The 19,330-nt window shown below is 39.7% G+C and overlaps 1 long non-coding RNA gene across 6 annotated transcripts in view; it reads left to right on the plus strand.

Moving 5' to 3' along the window:
- LOC113648264 overlaps positions 1-19,330 on the plus strand; it is a 75,765-nt gene that overhangs the window by 22,767 nt on the left and 33,668 nt on the right. For all 6 annotated transcript variants that reach the window (XR_007140151.1, XR_003441866.2, XR_007140152.1 and 3 more), the window contains one exon: positions 7,536-7,751. This is a non-coding gene — a long non-coding RNA (uncharacterized LOC113648264). The remainder of the gene's footprint in view (positions 1-7,535; positions 7,752-19,330) is intronic.

Below are 19,330 nucleotides of genomic sequence, written 5' to 3' on the forward strand. Positions count from 1 at the left end.
TTAGGTTTGACGTGTTATTTTCATGCCGTGTCTTCTGGGCGTTAATTAGCTCTGAACAGCGACACATTCATCTTAATCTGAGTCAAGCGCATCATGTATCAGGAGGAGCAGTGGTTCACTGTAATGCGCTATTCTCAGGCGCGTTAACGTCCAGCGCTGCTAGCAAGAAATTGGGCGTTGGGCTGAATAAAGCGAGTGTTAGTTAGTAGTTCAGCTTGCTAGTTTCAGCCACTTCAGGTTATGCCAGCACACCGTCTTATCTTTGTCTCAGAGGATAACAGCATTCTCATTCTCAAGTCACTTTAACCTGACAGGAAGTCGCTAAATGCTCTTAGTTCTGTGATTATCAAGGTAACAGGTGGAAAAGAATGTTTCAGTCATGAAAGCAGCAGACAGCAGCAGCAGTTTTTTTTTTCAGATGTTTTGAATTTTAAATGATGCTTTTAAAAGCTAAAACTTTTTAAATTCATGCAGGATTTGTTTAAATTTATTGTTATTTATGTTTTGAAATATAGCAACTCTGTAATAAATATTGCGAATTCAGGGACGTCGATGTGTATTGTGCTGTGTGTTTTGTTGTGTTGTGTGGTGTTGTGTAGCATTGTGTGGTGTAGTATTTTGTAGTGTTGTACAGTGTGGGGTAGTGTAGCATTGTGTAGTGTTTAGCCTTTTGTTGTGTAGCATTGTGTGGTGTATCATTTTATTGTGTAGTGTTGTTTAGTATTTTGTTTTGTGTCATTGTGTGGTGTAGTATTTTGTTGTGTAGTGTTGTATTTTGTTGTGTTGTATAATGTGGGGTAGTGTGGCATTGTGAAGTGTTGTTTAGCCTTTTGTTGTGTAGTTTTGTGTAGTGTGGGGTGTTGTGTGGCATTGTTTTTTATGTAGTGTGGGGTTGGGTGTTGTTTAGCATTGTGCAGTGTTATGTAGTGATGTGTAGCGTTTTGTTGTTTAGTGTTGTATTTTGTTTTGTAGCTTTGTGTAGCGTTGTTACTTTGTGTGAGTGCTCATGAGCATGAGGAATCTGTAGATAGATATGAATGGGTGTCTATCAGGTGAAATCAGAGCTGAGGAGGTGAAAATCGAGGTCAGAGAAGCTGAGCGGTCCGAGTTCAGTAACCGGAGGAGATCAGATTTAGATCTGGTTGCGTGACAGATGTCCAGCAGTGCAGCGAGTCTCGTGTAATGGATTAAGACACAGGCGACCTGCGTAATTCATTCCAACCAACCGTCCCGAGTTTCAACCTTCTGTGAGGCGCAAGTCATTAAGTGATTGAGTTTCCTGAATGTTTAGCAGATGTAGTGCCTGGAGGCAGCTTACACACACACACACACACAAACTGAAGAAAGGCTTTTCAGTGGGCTCCGGACGACAGTGTGGTGCTCCAGGTGGAACACGTGTATGGTCTCTGCGTGTGCTCCGGCTTTGTATTGTTCCTTCAGAGATAACGTTTCACCAGCAGCTGCTACCTTCAGCTACTTCTCCTGCTACGCAGCACACGGAAACTGAAGAAATCATCATGTAACCGCCAAACATATAGAAACGTCCTAAAGGTCATATTGAAAAGGCCTTAAACATCTCTACACATTTATCCTCATTAAATATACCAGGTCCTATAAATATTCACGAATATGCTAACGTACGCATGCCCGTACGACATTTTTGGTCCTTCTTATTTTAGCCAACATAGCTAGCCATCCATTTTCTTTTTCGTTCTTTTCACAATTTTTTCTTTTTCTTTCCTCATTTGCCTTTCTTCTGTTCAATATTTTTCTTTCCATTAATTCCTTTTCTTCTATTTCATTTTTCTGATTTGTTTTCAAACCATAATTTAACAGCAAACAGAATATCATAAGCAAGGGTGTCGATTTGGGTAGGGACGGTAGGGACATGTCCCTACCAATATCCAGGGAACACTCAATAATTCGACCAAGCCTATATATATTTATACATAACCACTGATATCCGTCTGTGTCTTGTGCTTTTTTACTTATTTCATTTAACATTTATCCAGGAATCATTAAATAAGATGAAAATATTTTATATAGCGTTCTGTAAAAAATAGCACAACTTGTGGAACACAAACGGTTAACAGATTTACCCCCTACAATGAATCCCGCCTCTATAACTCACCTCTCTAAAATTATTGGCCTTTGCCTTTTTTGAGTCCTGCCTCTCTAACCCACGTCGCTGTTTGATTGGCTTTGTCTTTCTCGCTAATGTGTCGAGGTCGACAGGCAGCTATATTCCGTTGTATGAAGCAATATGCAACGTGATCATGCAGGCTACCGGTATGTGAAGAAGAAAGTATTCTTATAACAACAGTTTTATTCACAAAATACGGGGAATGTTGTCCCCACCAGTGTCAAATAAATTATGTCGCCACCAATGTCAAAATCAAACTTTCGCCATTGATCATAAGGTTAAGTTACCATGACAATCACACTGTGTTCTTCAGTAGTGGTAGCTAATGTAGCTAGGTTGCTAGTCCAGCTAGTAAGGTTATGATGAAACTCATCAGTATGGAACGATTCACTGAGTGAACAGAATAGGAGAGAATCATGGTCACAAACAACTCAGTGAATTGTGATTGATACCGATTCAGTGTTTGTTTTAAAAAGACTGAATTGTTTGTAAGTGAATCACATTTATTTTATAATACTGTGGCATTGATTCCTGTCGTCATGTCTTACAGAATCATGAGGAATCAGATGGTTTGGGATTTGATCATATTCCAGATGTATCCAGAAATAGCAGAATGGGTGACTGCTGAATCTGTCCACCACTTCCTGTACAAGATTATCTTATCTTTCCTCTTTCAGCTCCCACCCCGTGTGATCCTGCCATTCTTCAGTGAAACATCGGTCGCTCCCAAATCCAAAAACGTCCTCCAGACGTCCAGACGTTCTCGTTTCATACCCTGTCTGTTCAGATCCTCCTTTTCCTAAACTTACTGGTTTAGAGCTGTGGTCGATTCAGAGCCTATCTTGGGATTTGCTGAGCTCAAGGCAGGGATACACCCTGAAACACACACACAGACACACACACACAGACTGGACCTGGTGTTTTGGATCGATTCTGAACCCTTCACACGCAGCTGATAAGCAACAGAGGTTGTGAGATGATTACTCATAGATATGATGGGGTTAGATTAGGGAAGACGTGTTACCATAGCAACATTGATCAAAACAATATAAACATGTCACTTATAAATATAATGACCAACAGTAGACTGTAATACTGGAGCGCCATCAAATGTAGTGTTTCCCCTCCTCTCTCGTACTTTAAACCTCTCTGTCCTTCTACCTGTCTCTCATCCTGCTGTCTGGCTCGCTCCGATTAACTATTCTCTTATCTGTCTCTCCTGTTTTTGTCTGTGAATCTTGTGTACCTGTATCACCTCCTGTGTCTCTTACTGTCACTCTGTCTCTCTCTCTCAGTCTCTCGTTTGTCTCTCCATGTATGTGTCTTTATCATCTGCCTGTTTCTCTCCTCCTGTATGTCTCTGTTTCTGTCTGTCTTTTTATCTTAAATTCTCTCATTTAGTCTGTCTGTCTTTTATTCTATTGCATTCCATCTATCTTTGTCTCCTACTGACTCTCTCTACTTGTCTGTCTCCCTTCCTATCTGTCTTGCGTTCTGTCTTTCCTTCTATTGCACTCCATCCATCTGTCCAGCTGTCTACTTCTGTCTGTCTCTCCTCCAATGTTGTGTTTCACTATCTGTCTCTCTCCAAAATGTGTCTTCAATTTTGTTTCTCTCTGTTTCCTTCCTTCCTTCCTTCCTTCCTTCCTTCCTTCCTTCCTTCCTTCCTTCCATCCATCCATCCATCCATCCATCCATCCATCCATCCATCCATCTATCAGTTTCTGATTTGTTTATAATCTGTTCTAAAGCAGTCTAACAGCCCTGAGTGATAGATACAGATAGAAGCATGTTAACAAGCATTCTGTTTTAAATGCCTTTAAAATAGCAGAATGCAGTTCAAGTTGAGGCTGTTTTAGGCAGCATGTGTGTGTGTGTGTGTGTGTGTGTGTGTGTGTGTGTGTGTGTGTGTGTGTGTGTGTGTGTGTGTGTGTGTGTGTGTGTGTGTGTGTGCGTGTGTGTGTGTGTGTGTGATTGAGATTCCTGTGGGAGATTTTTACTAGATGTTAATGAACTCCACTTGGTGCAGGAGAGCGTGTGTGTATTCCAGCGTCGGGGGTTCAGACGAGTTCGTTGCTCTGAGCTTCTCTAAATGAACGACTTGTGAAAGCCACCAAACTCGCAGGCGTTCTCTCCTCCGTAGCATTTTTTTTGGCGGAGAGACGGAAACGGATCTGCAGTCCACCTGAAGACAGCGGTGTGTTTTAAAACACTATTGGCTGCTGGTTGTTCTGTGAAGGCTGCAGTGTTCCTGTTTACTGGCTGAACTCAAACGCATGCAGACCTCACATACGTACATCAGTGATGATCTGTTCACTGATCACTGTAACCTGCTTTAGAAGGACTTAAATAAATAAACTGATGACTGACTTTCTGACTTTCTATGATGTAGCTCATGTTCGGGTTTTCCTGTGCTGCTGGCTGCCATTCAACTTTATGTCTTTATTTTCTCCAAACCTGGCCTTTTTCTACTACATCTGTCCATCCACTGGTTTCCTTAAATGGCTTTGTCTTCATTTGAATACTGTTTTTTAGTGAAGTCACGGATAAGACTCCTCCACGCAGATCACGTTGTTCACAGAGCTGCTGTGTAAGCTACACCTTCCTATAAGTTATTGAGGTCATTTTGGTCTGCTCTATCATCTATCAGATATTTACTTGACATTCATAATGAAATTAAATGAAAATTGTTAGCTGGAAAGCGTTTTCTTTTTATAGCCCTGCTTTGTAGGCATCAATTAGCATGATGTTCAGATCCTTAGTCAGCTGCTGTGAGGAGCCCATAGCTGCTGACTGTTAGCACAAGGTTTGACGAGTCAGAGAATTTATTACGCTCTGGATATGTTCTTCCTAATGATGGTTCTTGACCTGCTTAATGAGTTCTAATGAGTCAATTAAGCCTCAGCTTTTGCAAATTCCACATTGTTATTTTATTTATTTATTTTAGTTCATCGTGTATAAAGTATGTCTGCGTTAACGTTTGCATACAGAAAGTTAATTCCATTGAAATGTTTAATATGTTTCGTAATGTAATTTGAATAGGGGTGCCTAAACTTTTGCACACCCCTGTTTTTTTTTTGTTTTTTTTTTTAATATTTATTTTTTTTTTTTAGATTTTTGTAAATTTGTGCGAGATTTGGAGTGATGAGTGAAATTTGAGAAAAGATGGATAATAAATTAGAAGTGGGAAAGAAAGAAAAGAAAACATTAGAAGTGAAGAAGTCATCAGTGAACTCACATCACCCTTCTGCTCGGCAATAATTTGCCTTTATAAGCAGCGATTACTGTGTGTAACTGCCTAGAAACTCAAACACACACAGACACACACACACACACACACACACACACACACACACACACACACACACACACACACACACACAAGGTCGTCTGGTGTAAGCAGGCCTTGTCTGAACCTAGTTGTGCTGCCAAACCTCACACCTCTGTGATTATAGCCTGTTTACATAGAAGGGACTTTCCAGGCTGGTGTTCATGCCCCGGTTTCTTTTAAGGGTGAGAGACATGCTTACATTCTGAGAGAGAGAGAGAGAGAGAGAGAGAGAGAGAGAGAGAGAGAGAGAGAGAGAGAGAGAGACTTTTCAAGTGACCTTTTTCACATTAGATCATGGATGGACAGAATAGATAATGAGAGAGAGATACTGATAGAGATACTGAGCAGCAGAAAGAGATTTTGTTGATAGTGAGAGAGAGAAACTTGTATACATATAGAGAGTTAGATAAAGAATGCTTTGACAATACTGTACATGTGTATGGTCATGCCACTAAAGCTTGTTAAAAATTAAAGCTGAGCTACTGAGAGAGAATTTTGACTTTTAAAGTGACCTTTATTTTCAAGTCAGAGAGAGGTGGTGGTGGTGGTGGGGGGGTATTTTTCCTGTCTTCTGTGTCATGCCGATACTCGCTGAAGTGCTACACAGTGTGTTGATATTTAACACGTGTCTGTTTGATGTTGATATAGTAAAATGTGTGGTGGAGTCGATTATTTTAACGGCACATTTCCCCGAATGGTTTATTCCACATTCACCACAGAAATTCAACACTGATTATAATTCAGGTCTTTGGTATAAAGTCATGTAGCTAGTACAGTGAACTCACATCACTAATCTAATCTGAGAGTGAAGATTGAATAAAACCGAGCATGAGGATGAGTTAAATATCTTTAGAACATCTGTAACAGCTAATATTCTTCATATAAAAAAAAAAATAATAATAAAAATAAATAAATAAATAAAACAGCTAAACTGGACAAAGACTCGTCTCTGTAGCAGTAGCATCTCCTTCCTCGAATCACTGTGTGTGATTGTGTGGGTATGAATTGATTAGGCTCTGTGTGCTGTGAGTCGGAGATTATTAAGGCTTAACTGTCTTGTGTGTGTGTCTTTGTTTTATTAGGTTATTAAACGTTTCTGAATGTCAGCTTGCTATTAACCTTGAGATAATGTGGAGATCCAGAGAAATGCTTCATCAAGTCATTTATTTTACTACATTTCATTTTGGGCTTGGAAAGATTTTCTTTTTTTTCTGGCGCATATTTATTTGAGGAAAATAATCTGTGTTAAAAAAAAGAGAGAAGATAAGATCACCAAACAGAGACACAGGAATGAATACAACTGCGCTAAATGTTCTTAATGATCAGCATTAGCTAGCTAGCTAAAAGTTTAACACTAAGTGTGAAGTGGGAGCTAGTTTCTAGCCTTTATCCTCTGGCTAAATTATGTGTTAGCAAAGAGTTCGACATCTGTGAGGAAGTTTTAGCTAGCTAGCTAGTTCACCAATCACAGTGAAATGTCAGCAAGCTATTGAATAATAATAATAATAATAATAATAATAATAATAATAATAATAATAATATTAATAATAATAGTGTTTAAAACTATTAGCTTGTTAACTTGGTTTATAATGGCAGAAAGCTAAGATTTGATGACTGTAAGGTTTTAGCTAGCTAAAACCTCCTCATGGTTGGTTAAACGCTTGACTAGCTGGCCATTAGGAAGTTTTTGCTAGTGCTAATTGACAGCTACTGTAGATAGCTAAAGAGTTTACTAAAACTTGTGAAGTGTTAGTTAGCTAGACTGATGTTTATTACACAAACAATTAGCTAGCTACATTTGAATAGCCATTTTGACTGATTATTTTAAATAGATAACGGGACATGGAAAGTATGAGCAAGGTTGATAAACTACAGAGACAGGGCCAAGTGGGGGTGGGGGGTAGGGGGTTGGCTGGTGGAGTCATAATGGCCACCTCTATAAAAATAATGTTATGTTTGTTGATTGACAGGACGTTGCACATCAGCATGTTTGTGTTCAGTCAGTGCAGATCTACTTAAGGTCAAAGGTCATATCAAAAACCATATTTTTCATCTTGACAGAAGAAAACCAGAGAGCATGGGAGTGTTTTCTGCACCTTGATCAAGATAAGATCTCTCTGTGGGCTGTGACTAAAGAACCCTACAGGGAACCGGTGGTTATATAACCAAGCATAAAGAACTGTGATTGATCACGATGTTCACGTCGGGACTCGTCAAGGAAACAGCAACGAGGAGGAGGAGGAAGATTCATCCTGAGTCACTGAGTGAAACTGTGAGGTAAATAGAGAGAGGGAGAGGATGAGTCAGTGTGTTCCAGTGTTTGTGTGTGTGTGTGTTTACACTACGCATGCTGAGCAAATACACAGTGAGGTTTACACTTTAAAGGATTTTGGACTGTCATGAACTAAACATATCTTCAGGAGAGAAATTCTGCTAATGATAACCAGTGAGCTAACATGAGCTAACTTATTTATAAGTGTCTAGTGCTAACGCTATCCTGCTAGCTAACATGATCAACATAACATTAAATGCACTAGCACTAACATGTGTTAATCTGACATGATTTCTGAGATGATTTTTATGTTTTGTTTATAGTTTGTACCTCTAATACTAACTTGCTAGCAAGTCGAGGCACTCTGAAAGGATTTCTGAGAGGACCTTAGCTATAACATGAGCTAATTTGATAGAATGATTTGAACGAGCTAACCCAATACCTAACAAATACTTAGCAAATGTAGAATGTTTTTTTTAAGAAGAATTTCAAAACACATTCATACATTTCATAATTTTTTCTTCTGGTGTTAAGCATCTAGCTTCTATAAGCTGATCTGACTGGATTCTCAGAGAAATCTCATGGTTCTTTGTAACCCAAGCCCGCTAGGCAACATGAGCTGATCTGACTGGATTTCTGAGAGGATTTATCTTTTTGTTCTTAATTTTCTCAGGATGAAACCATTTAACTGAGGATTCAAGGTTACATACCTTGAAAGTTAGCACAAGTTACAAAATAAATAAGTCAGAGTAATTCTTGAGCAAAACTGATGTCTAACATAAGCTAACACTAGCTCACAATCTAACCATTAGTCTATTTTATTTCTAATCACTTAGCCAACATGCGGTATTACCTTCCTTTATAAACTTTTACTGCTGAAGCTAACCTGTAATCTAGTTAGCTAACAAACCTGAACAAACCTGACCAGATTTAGAAGAACACTTTTACATTTTTGTTTAGAAATGCTTGCATTTTTAAAGCTAACCCAGCTAGCAAAAAATGAGAATTAGCAATGTTAACTGATACACTCACTCACTCACTCACTCACTCACTCACTCACTCACTCACTCACTCACTCACTCACTCACTCATTTTCTACCGCTTATCCGAACTGATACACTAAAAGTATAAATATATTATATTTGCTGTGGTGTGAATATTTACATTTCAGCAGAAATGTAGCTTTCATTAATGATAAAGCTAGTAACCATGGAATAATCCATGCTAGCAAAGAGAAGTCTGTATTTTAGCGTTTAGCTATGCCAACACACTGTTTTTGGTGTGAAACTTTTCTTCATCCTGTGACGACACCTAGCAATCAGAAAGCCAAAAATGGACCACTTTACGACGCCCTGCAGCTATTAAAGGTCCTGCAGAAGCATCTCTGTCTGCCTCCAGAGCGACCCGGCCCAGTCGGTCCTGGGAAAGAAATGATCCTGAGAGGTTTTCTCTGAGAGACAGAGAGCGCTTGAAGCTGGTTATTACATGACGGTCCAGCCCAGACAAAAACGACAGGGAGTGGTGTTTGGCTCATAAAGCACAGCTAATGTGGCTGGGTTATTGATGCTATCACAAAGGGCAGGTAATGAGCTGACTTTAGGCACTTCCTGCCCTCAAACTGTTTTGCTCTTGTGTTGAGTCCCATCAGATCAGCTGCTTCAGCTCCACAGCTCCTTCAGAATGGTTCATATGGAGCTGAATCCTTCCTGACAGAAGTATTAAAAAATATATATCTTTAAAAAATCAAATGTAACTAAAATAAAACAATCAATTTTCACTCCCATTCCTTGTTTCCATGTCTTTTTTCCCCCTTTTCTCTTGAGATTAATGATAAAAAGCGCTGTTGAAAAGCACAGACACTGAAAACTCCTTCCATGAACAAGTCATTTAAAAAAATAAATAAAATACACTCGCACGCCTTATGACCAGTCAAAATCCAGCTCTGTAGCACAATATATTTTTTTTATTTTACAGAGATAATATATGTAATTATTTTTAATATTGATTCATTAATAAAATTAATTTTATAAATTTATTACAAATTGATTTATTTTCATTTTGCTAGTATTTTTCTACTGATTGATTCAGAACGTGCAGTTACGTGATGTAACTGGGTGAAAAGATTCTTGTGAAAACTTGCAGAACAACAAGAAGTGTGTGTGTGTGTGTGTGTGTGTGTGTGTGTGTGTGTGTGTGTGTGTGTTAACAGGTTTGAGTGTGTGGAGACACTTGTAAATCAGGAGGTTATAAGATAAACTCAGATCCATGTGTTCTAAAGGGGAACAGGAGCACAAATCCAGGGTCAGTGTTAGAAACCCAGGGGTTAACTTTATCGTGGGTGGTTTTGGGAGAAAACTCTCCTTTAAGCCACAAGGAGCCCTGCGGCTTTTGCTAACCATTGCTGGAAAAAAGAGAAGTGATCCAGAGTGGTCTGTTTTGTTTTAGCTGTACGGAGCTCTCCAGGAGAAGTTCATGCTGAGGTCACAGGGAAAGACCTTTTGGGGAGGCAGCGTAGACGCAAAACCAGTTTCTTCTGAACCTTTGCCTGAACATGTCCTGTGAGACCAGTGGGGTTGGAATGATTGCGTCTCAGAGGAAGGCGCCGTTCCGAACCCCTTTGCCCATATCCGTCACACTAAACTGTAAACAAGCCGATCTGATACGGAGATGGTGAACGTGACCCAGCAGGTACACCTAGATGAAGACTGTAATCAGCATAATGGCTGCGCCGATTAATAATGAACGTAGCTTTACTATATTACATAAACGAATACACCCCTCCCCTGCGTACAGCCGTTCGCTGCTGGGGTGTCATGGCAACCCATTTCCCATAGTTTTTGCCGGTTTCCTAAATATTAAAACGCTATTTAACAGGACATACAAAAGCAACACATGGTGCCATGATTTGTGATTTGTGTTTTGTTCTGTTAGCTTAGCTACATTAAAATCTTTTGGGTGTGTGACTGATGAATAATGTAGCTGTTTATCTCGTTTTTTGTTCTTATGTTAAAAATTAATTAATTAATTAATTTATTTATTTATATTATATTAAAATAGGCACTCTAACCGGCTGTCTGTAGATACAAATGTACATTAGTCAGCATGTAATAATTTCCGTTGATTGGTAGAGGTTTGACTGGTTGCAGCTGAACTCAGGTGAGTGGTGTGTGTGATGGTGAGTGTGTGCTAACAGGTTTAATTCCTCCGGTAAATTAAAACATCTTGGTTAAAGAGAAGGAGAGGATCCCTGTGCAGGTATTTATGTAAGTACACCGTGTCGTTTATTCTTATTTATTTGGTGTTTCGTCCCACCCGTCACGTCTAACAGGCCGAACCTGATCTAAGCAGCGTACGCTTACAGAATAATCATTACTGAAAACAGGTCAATCCAAACCTCCTGACTGTTCAGAACATGAACACATTATTACAACGTTCCTGTAATACGACACGTGGTCCGGGTGGAAGACGGTGCAACGGTTGCATCATACAGGCTACAAAAGGGCAAGATTTACAACCTATATTTTATTTTTATTAGTAATTTACTGTTCGAGTTGTGTATCACATGCAGTCATACAAATCACACAAACTTATGAAGTATGAATAACCATTTAAATGCTTTATAATGTATTACAAACATCAGAGTGTATTCTACGTCATAATCTATCCTTTGTTGTGCTTTGCCTTATAGTGTAATATACAGTAGGCCTCATTACAGGCTTACTGTACATATTGTAATATAGGCTATATAATGTATCATGACTTGTAGGTTTTGCTCAGTTGTAGTAATATAGACTTCATAGTGTTATAGTTTGTCTTATAGCTCATTTTGTACATTATTCTTTATATATTAGACCTGAGAGAAGTGAGGAAAAGACAGCAGTCCGGTGGTGCAGAGAAATCCATGACTCGCATGAGAGACACGACAGCTGATAGTATTTCCCTGTCGTCTTAATAAACTGACCGATTTGTTTATAGATTAAAAACGAGCTGTCACTGCCCCCTCTCTGCTGCTTCTCAGCACTGACGTCAACCTGTCCAACACTCCGGTGCCACGTTCAGGAGCTGCGGAGTCTTCAGCTGTGGCTCCGCTGTGGCTCCGCTGTGGCTCCGTTCCTCATAGAACTTATTATTGTGAAAGTCACTTAAGTACGAGGCTGATGGACAATTTGTTGATAAAACATCTGGTGTTTTGCCCAATGTAGAACATTATAAAGCCTGTAATAATACCGGTAGTGCACTGTGAAGCATGTATTAATTCCCATAGTGCATTATAAAGCTTGTACTAATACCTGTAGTGCATTATAAGGCCTGTAAGAATCCTTGTAGTGCACTATAAAGTATGATCTAATCAGTGTAGTGCATTATAAATCCTGCAATTATCCTTCTTTAATGCATGTAATAATCCCTGTAGTGCACTATGAAGTATGTAATAATCCCTGTAGTGCATTATAAAGCCTGTACTAATCCCTGTAGTGCATTATAAAGCCTGCACTAATCCCTGTAGTACACTATAAAATGTGTACCAATCCCTGTAGTGCATTATAAAGCCTGTGATAATCCCTGTAATGCATAATAAAGCCTGTACTAATCCCTGTAGAGCACTATAAAATATATATTAGTCCCAGTAGTGCATTATAAAGCCAATAATAATTTCTGTTGTGCATTATAAAGCCTGAAATATTCTCTGTAGTGCACTATAAAGAATGTAATAATCCCTGTAGTGCACTATGAAGTATGAATAATCCCTGTAGTTCATTATAAAGCCGGTACTAATCCCTGTTGTGCATTATAAAGCCTGTAATAATCCCTGTAGTGCATTATAAAGCCTGTACTAATCCCTGTAGTACATTATAAAGCCTGCACTAATCCCTGTAGTACACTATAAAATGTGTACCAATCCCTGTAGTGCATTATAAAGCCTATACTAATCCCTGTAGTACATTATAAAGCCTGCACTAATCCCTGTAGTACACTATAAAATTTGTACCAATCCCTGTAGTGCATTATAAAGCCTGTGATAATCCCTGTAATTCATAATAAAGCCTGTACTAATCCCTGTAGTGCACTATAAAATATGTACTAGGCTCAGTAGTGCATTATAAAGCCAATAATAATTTCTGTTGTGCATTATAAAGCCTGAAATATTCTCTGTAGTGCACTATAAATAATGTAATAATCCCTGTAGTACAATAGTATAAATAATGCACTATAATAAGTCTAATAATAGATTATAAGAAAAATGCAAAATGCCACCAAATCAGACACAGAACCATGTCTGAAGGTCAGTGTGTGTGGATAATGTAAGCATTTTATGACCTTCAGGCCAAGTGAGTTTGGAGAAATAAAAATAGTCCTGAACTTGATATCAAAGGCCTTTTCTCATTTGCTTGGGTTTATTTGAGGTGTATGACCTCAGTGTGGAATTCTCCCACGTTCTCTCTCTCTCTCTCTCTCTCTCTCTCTCTCTCTCTCTCTCTCTCTCTCTCTCTCTCTCTCTCTCTCTCCCCCCGTGTGTGTGCTAGCCAAATCGCATGACTCAAGCTAGGACACAGTTGAAGGAACTCTTCATTTCTGCTCCCATTTTATTTTGCCTTGTCATGCAGCTCGGTGTAAAAAATCTGGGATAAAAATTCTTTCCATTTTCCTCCTGATGCTAATTCCACCATCTAATTTCTACCAGCGTAACCTTTTCCGTTTTCACGTTGCAAAACGGAGCGAGATCGCCCTTGATTCGCGTAACACGGGAAAACTTCAAAACCCTTTGCACTTGCAATCCATTAGTTTGAAAGCTCGACACGTGAGGTGTATGCGATGAATAATAAATGCGATGTTGGCTGTGTGTCTGTGGGCTAGACGGAGGCTCATGAATTATGGATTGTTATTCCTGGCTAAAGCGTTCAAACAGCAAAGTGGCCCTCGTGGTGCTTCCATTTTCTTTCCCTCCTGTTTGATCTCTTCTCTCTTAACTCTGCTTTTCTGCTCTGTGTGCTAATCGTTAGCTGGCGCTAAGATCGTCGGCCCCGGCGTTATTAGCCCAGAGCCCCACGCTGCTTTTATTGCTGCTTGGAAACACACTAGACTCGACTGGAGACGCGGCAGAGGAGGAAGAACAGCGTCTGGTGTCGTCTCCTTTCACAAAGAGCACCGAGATTAAACAGGAGCGAGAAAAACGGATGACTCTGAAGCCGCGGGCCGCGCAGGAGGGGTGGGGTGGTGGGGGGGGTTGCTATTTAGTTGGATCCCAGTCTATCTGCACAGATCTCTGGTTATTATTTTATTATCTGGTGCCAATGAAGTGCAGATTTGGACCTTTTGCTTTTAAACTTAGCCTTTAGCGCATTTTTTCAGCAAATTTGCCGCCCTATTTATGGGTTTGTTTGTTTTTAAGCTGTAAATGGTGAACAGAATTTAGCATTCATGTTCTCACTCGGTTGCCAGGTACGTACTTAACACATAGGCGTCCGAGAGATTATACTCTCGGGAGGTAACACAGAGGGGGAAAAAAGAATGAAGATAAAGGGATGGAGAAGTGGAGGATGAAAAAAAGCTCTAATGGACGTGTTTGATCTGCGGTGTTATGCTAATTTTTAGAATAATTTGCTCTTTTATTCCTGATCTTTTTATATTTCCAATTAAGGCAAATCTACACAATGTCGCAATGCACTTTACTCTCATATCAATTTTTATTTTTTAATTTTTTTAATAATTTGAAATAATTTTCTTAAAAATAAGTCTTAAAAATTGCAAAAGTTAATTCAAATATAAAGTAACAAATTCTAATTTCACATTGTTTAATTAAATAACATTGATTACTTTTAGAATTAAAATGAGAAATGTAAATATTTAACTTTTAAAGAATCTACGTAATCATTAAAATGACCAATTCAATTTAAATTATTATTTTGTTTAATTTTTATTGATTTATTTATTTATTTTTTGTGGCCGTAAAATAAAAATATTATTAGTAGAAATTTTGCTCTGAAACGTTTGTCTATATTTGTATACAGAACAGAGCGATTGCTTGGTGCCACACTGAGAAAACGTGTCTCAGAGAAAACGTGTTTGAGCAAAGATACACATGCTGAAATCAAAGCAATTCCAAGCTTCGGAAAAAAATAGGGGGGCAGAAACTCCGCCCATTAAATGGAGGCAAACATAATACTTCGTAATGTTACTTTGTTAGCTTGTGTGTAGTGAACACCTCCAAAAAATAAAGTGCGCTTCGAAATCAGAAGTGAGGCGTCGCCTTGATTGTGGGTGAGTGCCGAACAAAAAGAACGGTTAAGAAGAAACGGGGGGCGGAGGAGTGGAGAGAGGGTGATGGAGAGAGAGAGAGAGAGGGGACCCCTCGTCCTGCTTCCAAATGGAAATCAATCTCCCAAAAAAGAAGGCTCATTAGTATTCAGATCACGGATGCCTCCAAAATACACCGGGAGGAGGGGGAAGTGTGTGTGTGTGGGGCGGGGTGGTGTGGGGTGAGGGAATCAGGGGGGGCGCCTGCTACAAACCAGAAGGAGCCCCGAAAACACGACGAGGGGGTTCAGAGGGAGCAGGTTTATTAGTGATGGTGACATTGTGTTTAAGATTCATGAATAAAAATACATTTTAAAAACGTTTGTTTTCAGGTGACGCTTAATTACCACCCAGGGTTCAGTCCATCAGACGAGTGGGCTTTCAATCTGATGGGATTTTTCCATAATTTTCAAGTCACAGTTTTATTTTACCATTTACATAAACATTTCATACACACACACACACACACACACATACACACACACACAATTCCATCACACCCACCACATCACACTGTGGGAACTTTACCAACATCCCTTCAGTAAATAGCGCAACATGAAATGTAAAGCTAGTGTAGGAGGCGTGGCCTCTGTGTGTCAGTCTTAATGCAGAAGGCGTGGCCTATGTGTTGGTCTCAGTGTACAAGGTGTGGTTTCAGTGTAGGAGGCGTGGCCTCTGTGTCAGTCTCAGTGTAGGAGGCATGGCCTCTGTGTCGGTCTCAGTGTAGGAGGCGTGGCCTCTGTGTCGGTCTCAGTGTACAAGGTGTGGCCTCTGTGTCGGTCTCAGTGTATGAGGTGTGGCCTCTATGTCGGTCTCAGTGTAGGAGGCGTGGCCTCTGTGTCAGTCTCAGTTCAAAAGGCGTGGCCTATGTGTTGGTCTCATTGTACGAGGCGTGGCATCTGCGTCGGTCTCAGTGTAGGAGGCGTGGCCTCTGTGTTGATCTCAGTGTAGGAGGCGTGGCCTCTGTGTCGGTCTCAGTGTAGGAGGCATGGCCTCTGTGTCGGTCTCAGTGTACGAGGCATGGCCTCTGTGTTGGTCTCAGTGTAGGAGGCGTGGCCTCTGTGTCAGTCTCAGTGTACAAGGCGTGGCCTCTGTGTCGGTCTCAGTGTATGAGGTGTGGCCTCTATGTCGGTCTCAGTGTAGGAGGCGTGGCCTCTGTGTCAGTCTCAGTTCAAAAGGCGTGGCCTATGTGTTGGTCTCATTGTACGAGGCGTAGCATCTGCGTCGGTCTCAGTGTAGGAGGCGTGGCCTCTGTGTTGATCTCAGTGTAGGAGGCGTGGCCTCTGTGTCCGTCTCAGTGTAGGAGGCATGGTCTCAACATAAGAGGCGTGGCCTCTGTCTTAGTGTCAGTGTAGGAGGAGAGTTATCTCAGTGTCAGTCTCAGTGTATTAGGTGTGGCCTCTGTGTGTCTGTCTCAGTGTAGGAGGCGTGGCCTCTGTGTGCCAGTCTCAGTGTATTAGGTGTGGCCTCTGTGTGTCTGTCTCAGTGTAGGAGGCGTGGCCTCTGGGTGTCTGTCTCAGTGTAGGAGGCGTGGCCTCTGTGTGTCTGTCTCAGTGTAGGAGGCGTGGCCTCTGTGTGTCTGTCTCAGTGTAGGAGGCGTGGCCTCTGTGTGTCTGTCTCAGTGTAGGAGGCGTGGCCTCTGTGTGTCTGTCTCAGTGTAGGAGGCGTGGCCTCTGTGTGTCTGTCTCACTGTCTCAATGCCCTCAGTGTCTGAATAATAATAGTCTCTGAATGACGCGGTTACTATACCGACCATGGTATATATTTGAGCATGGGCATCAACGTGGTGAAAATATTGTTAATAAAAACACGGTGGGAAAAATGAAGGTGGAAAAAATATTTTTTTTAAAGCAATGTAATACGTAAATATCTACTTCTTTGAGGAAACGATTCATTTCTTTAAAAATCAAAAATATTATGATTTCTTATGAAATTATAGTTGCTTCGATGGACAGAGCACTGATGGGGTAAAGAGAAATTTGTATGGGGTTTCGTGTGTGTGTGTGTGTGTGTGTGTGTGTGTGTGTGTGTGTGTGTGTGTGTGTGTGCGCAGGAGGGGCCCCATTTAAAATTCTACACCCACCTTCTTAAAAAAAACACAGGACTTGTTTTCACCTGCTGTCACCTCAACAGAGTAAAAAACCCAGCAGGCGGCAATTAGAGGCTCACGAATAAAAATGTCCTTAAAAAAAGTCGCCTGACTGTTTCTTGTTGTGATTAATGAAAGCCTTCGTTTGTGTTTCTTTGTTAACAGCATCGCCATCGTTCACACGCTCAGGGGTGAAGAGGTGTAACAGGAATGTAACCTTTGTATATAGAGAAAAATGTACAGAAATATTATTTTTTATATAATAATAATGATAATAATAATGATAATAATAATGATTATCATTATTATTATCATTATTATTATTATTGTTATTATTATCATTATTATTATCATTATTATTATTATTGTTATTATTATCATTATTATTATTGTTATTATTATTAACTTTTTATGTACTGTTTAAAGATAAAGCTTTGATCGTGCAGGGAATAAAATATATAAAATATTTAATGTTAAAAATGTTTTAAATTAAATGAAAAAACTAAAACTTTTTACTTTTTATTTTGTTCAAAATAAAACATTTTTATTAAAAGATGTCTGGAAAAACATGTCATGACTTTCTTTTTTATGATGCATGACAAAATAATTCTATTACAATTTTACAGCTGCTGGTATTAAATTAATTGTAATATTAAATTATTGTGCATTTTAAGAAAAGGCTAAGAATTCATTGTATTATTATTTTGTAAATATTTAAGTTAGATTTTTCCCTCTTTATTCTGTCACTTGATGGAAAAGCGTAATTTTTTTTGTTACCGTGGTTACATCCTAACACGGCTACATAACGTTGATGACGAGAAATATATAGGAAAACAACAGATGCCTTGGCAACCAATCAGAAACCAGTATTTATTGTGTGTGAAAATAAAAAAGCACCGTTTTGTATTTTGTGTAGTGTGTTGATCCACTGTGATTGTGTGTGTGTGTGTGTGTGTGTGTGTGTGTGTGTGTGTGTGTGTGTGTGTGTGTGAGTGTGAGTGAGTGTATATGTGTGTGTGAGTGTATGTGTGTGTGTGTGTGGGTTTGATTTCAGGACTTAAACATGCAGCTTGTTCACTGTCGAGGCCGTTAGAGCAAAGAAAAGACAAACAAAAGATGAACAGCTTTTCACTTTTCTCACTGCAGGTGGAGAGAGAGAGAGAGAGAGAGAGAGAGAGAGAGAGAGAGAGAGAGAGAGAGAGATGGGGTGAGCGAGGGAGAGAGAGAGAGAAACAATTTGAGAGACAGAAAGTGATGGCGATTGTTACACACAAAAAGCAACAAAGAGAGAGAGAGAGAGAGAGAGAGAGAGAGAGAGAGAGAGAATAATACAAAACATACAATTTTGGGGAGTGCAGAATGTGGGCCAGAGAATACTGTACACTCCAGTGAGAGCACGTCATCCACACACACACACACACACACACACACACACACACACACACACACACACACACACACACACACACACACACACACACAACCCAACCAATGTGTGGAGCAACCAAAACAACACTAAAACTAAATATAGTCAGTCAATTATAAACTAACTATGAACACCACTGTGTGTGTGTGTGTGTGTGAGTGTGTGTGTGTACAGGAGTTTGTGTGTCAGTGCACTTTTGTATTAATTTAGCTTATGTAAATATGCTAATAAATGTTCATATTAGGTAGCTGCAAACTACAAAACAGTATTATTATGTGTGTGTGTGTGTGTCAGGATTACTATTTTATGAGTGTGTGTGTCTCAGGAGTATTATTCAAGGAGTGTGTGTCTTAGTAGTATTATTATAGGAGTGTGCGTGTCTTAGGAGTATTATAGGTGTGTGTGTGTGTCAGGAGTATTACTACAGGAGTGTGTGTGTCTCAGGAGTATTATTATAGGTGTGTGTGTCTTAGTAGTATTATTTTAGGAGTGTGTGTGTCTTAGGAGTATTATTATAGGTGTATGTGTGTCTCAGGAGTATTATTATAGGAGTGTGTGTGTCTTAGGAGTATTATTATAGGTGTATGTGTGTCTCAGGAGTATTATTATAGGTGTATGTGTGTCTCAGGAGTATTATTATAGGTGTATGTGTGTCTCAGGAGTATTATTATAGGTGTATGTGTGTCTCAGGAGTATTATTATAGGTGTGTGTGTGTCTCAGGAGTATTATTATAGGTGTGTGTGTGTCTCAGGAGTATTATTATAGGTGTGTGTGT

Source organism: Tachysurus fulvidraco, chromosome 3 (assembly GCF_022655615.1).
Source record: "Tachysurus fulvidraco isolate hzauxx_2018 chromosome 3, HZAU_PFXX_2.0, whole genome shotgun sequence".
Lineage (NCBI taxonomy): Eukaryota > Metazoa > Chordata > Actinopteri > Siluriformes > Bagridae > Tachysurus > Tachysurus fulvidraco.